Source organism: Cebus imitator, unplaced genomic scaffold (assembly GCF_001604975.1).
Source record: "Cebus imitator isolate Cc_AM_T3 unplaced genomic scaffold, Cebus_imitator-1.0 Scaffold24, whole genome shotgun sequence".
NCBI classification, from domain to species: Eukaryota; Metazoa; Chordata; class Mammalia; order Primates; family Cebidae; genus Cebus; species Cebus imitator.
In genome coordinates, this window is record NW_016107339.1 from 9,110,794 (window position 1) to 9,114,073 (window position 3,280).

Sequence of the window (3,280 nt, forward strand, 5' to 3'; positions counted from 1 at the left end):
TTAAAGATGGGGTTTCACCATGTTGGTCAGGCTGGTCTTGAACTCTTGACCTCAGGTGATCCACCCGCCTTGGTCTCCAAAGTGCTTGGATTACAGGCGTGAGCCACCACACCCGGCCCACATTTCTTTTCTGTGGATTTCGTTGTCTGCAACTAAGAACTCTGATACGGAAGGGAAGGATAAGTGGATGGATGGGTGGTTGAATTGGTTGGTGAAAGGGTGGGCGCGTGAATAAAGGGTGGGTGAGTAGAAGAGTGGATGAATGGTGGGTCAGTGGAAGGCTGGGTAGACAGGCAGGCATCAAATATTGAGTTGTTTTTGGGAGATAGGAACATAGATTATTTTTCTTCTTCTTCTTTTTTTTTTTATAGAGATGACGGGGTTTCACCATGTTGGTCAGGCTGGTCTGGAACTCCTGACCTCAAAGTGCTGGGATTATAGGCATGAGCCACGTCGCCCAGCCTTTCTTTCTTTCTTTCTTTCTTTTTTTAGACAGAGCCTTGCTCTGTCGCCCAGGCTGGAGTGTAGTGGCACCAACTCAGCTCACTGCAGCCTCCGCCTCCCGGGTTCAAGCAATTCTCCTGCTTCAGCCTCCTGAGTGGCTGGGATGACAGGCATGCGCCACTATGCCCAGCTAATTTTTGTATTTTTTGTAAAGATGGGGATTTCATCATGTTGGTCAGGCTGGTCTTGGACCTCTGACCTCAGGTGATCTGCCTGCCTCAGCCTCCCAAAGTGCTGGAATTATAGGCGGGAGCCACCACTCTCGGCCAGTTTTTCTTTGGTTCACCTTATTTCCTTTTTTCTTTTTCTTTATTTTCTTTTTCTTTCTCTTTTTAACTTTTATTTTAGGTTCTAATGTACATGTGCAGGTTTGTTATATAGGTAAACTCGTGTCACAGGGGTTTCATCACTCATGTACTATACCTAGTACCAGATACCTTTTCTTTCTTCCTTTCTTTCATTCTTCCTTCCTTCCTCCCTTCCCTTTCTGTCTTTTACTCCCTCCTTCCCTCCCTCCTTCCTTCCTTTTTTATATTTTTAAAATATTTTTATTTAAAGACAGGGTTTCACCATGTTGGTCAGGCTGGTCTTGAACTCCCGACCTCAGGTGATCTGCCTGCCTTGGCCTCCAAAGTGCTTGGATTACAGGTGTGAGCCACCACGCCCGGCCCCTCCCTCCCTCCCTCCCTCCCTCTCTCCCTTCCTTCCTTCCTTCTTTCTTTTTTTCCTGTTAACATAATGAAATCATGTCACTTGTGTAATGATAACAGAAATTATCAGAATGCTGGGTGTGGTGGCTCACACCTGTAATCCTAGCATTTTAGGAGGCTGAGATGGGTAGGTCACTTGAGCTCAGGAATTCAAGACCAGCCTGGGCAACATGGTGAAACCTTGTCTCTACAAAAAAATACATGCCAGGCGCGGTGGCTCATGCCTGTAATCCCAGCACTTTGGGAGGCCGAGGGGGGCAGATCATGAGATCAAGAGATCGAGACCATCCTGGACAACATGGTGAAACTCCATTTCTGTTAAAAATGCAAAAATTAGTTGGCTGTGGTGGTGCATGCCTGTAGTCCCAGCTACTCAGGAGGCTGAGGCAGGAGAATCACTTGAACCCAGGAGGCGGAGGTTGCAGTGAGCTGAGACCGTGCCACTGTACTCCAGCCTGGGCGACAGAGTGAGACCTTGTCTCAAAAAAACCAAACGAAAGAAACAAACAAAACAAAAAATTAGCTAGGTGTGGTGGTACACACCGTAGTCCTAGCTACTTGGGAGGCTGAGGCAGAAGAATTTCTTGTGCCTGGGAGGTGGAGGTTGCAGTGACCTGAAATTGCGCCTCTGCACTGCAGCCTGGGCAACAAATTGAGATTCTGTCTCAAAAAAAGAAATGATCAGAAACCCAGACCTGGAAGAGCTCTCAGGCCAATGGGAGATCAGCATAGGGAAGGTGGAATCCGAATGGGAACATGGGATTCTAAGCCAGGATGTGCCCTAGAGGGGCCTGGACTCTGGACTCAGGACTCAGATCCCAGTCTCACCAAGCCTGCCATGACCACCAGCACAAAGCCTTTCTTCCCTTTCTTGCTGTCCTCTGAACCCCACACCCGTGGCTGTGCCCACCACTCAAAGGCATGCACTTGGCTCGTGTTGCCTTGTGACATTGTTCCTATCGCTACCCCACAGTCCTATTTTACCTTGAGCAAGGATGACACACACATCTGTGACTCATTTCATATTGTTCTGCCCTCTCCATCTCCAGACTCCCAGAGGCACTGACTGTCCCCTGGCTGGCATGTGCTCTGCAGCTATTTTTCACATGGCACAACCCATCACCCAACATACTGTCAACTCCACGGTGTCTTGGGATTGCAAGTTATATGATTTTTGCCAACCCCCTTTCCCACAACTTTACAAGAAGTAGGATTTTATGATATGCCTGTGGAAAATGAGAATCATATTGTTTCTTTTCATATTGATGACTTTCTCCATAATAAAATTATGAGCCTTTGCAGCCATAGCCCATTCACTCATTCAATCATTCATTCAGCGTTTAACGAGTGCCTATGATGTGCCAGGCATTGTGTTGAGTGCTGGGACAGAACTGAGTACAGCACAGCTCCTCCTTACTAGATGTTAGTTTATTAGCAAGAAACAGATACAGGCTGGGTGCCATGGCTCAGGCCTGTAATCCCAACATTTTGGGAGGCTGAGGCCCGAGGATTGCTTGAGCCCAGGAGTTAGAGAGCAGCCTGTACAATACAGGGAGACCTCATCTCTGCAAAAAATAAAAATATTAGCCAGGTGTGGTGGCGTGCACCTGTAGTCTCAGCTACTCAGGAGGCTAAGGTGAGAGGATCACTTTAGCCCATGGGGTTGAGACTGCAGTGAGTGTGATCGTGCCACTGGACTCTATCCTGGACGTCGGAGCAAACAAGTAAGTGGGGGAAAGGCGGTACAAGAGCTCTGACGGCCAGCGTGCAGGGTAGAGAAGGGAGTGGTTGGTTGGGCATAGAGAAGGCTTTTTCATAGGAACAACATCAAGTGCTTATTCTAGGACAGCTTGTTTTCTCGGGACTTAATGTATATTCATTCACTTAATTCTCACCACAGCAACAAGGCAGGTGTTTTTTGTTTTTTGTTTTTTGAGACAGACTTTCGCTTTTGTTACCCAGGCTGGAGTACAATGGCGCGATCTCATCTCACTGCAGCCTCCACCTCCTGGGTTCAAGTAATTCTCCTGCCTCAGCCTCCTGAGTAGCTGGGACTACAGGCATGT

General features: G+C 47.8%; 1 long non-coding RNA gene across 1 annotated transcript in view; it reads left to right on the top strand.

Moving 5' to 3' along the window:
- The window catches only part of LOC119470196, a 3,310-nt gene extending 789 nt beyond the window's left edge, over window positions 1-2,521 (top strand). The window contains exon 2 of the long non-coding RNA XR_005199086.1: window positions 2,264-2,521. This is a non-coding gene — a long non-coding RNA (uncharacterized LOC119470196). The remainder of the gene's footprint in view (window positions 1-2,263) is intronic.
- Window positions 2,522-3,280: the final 759 nt, after the last annotated feature.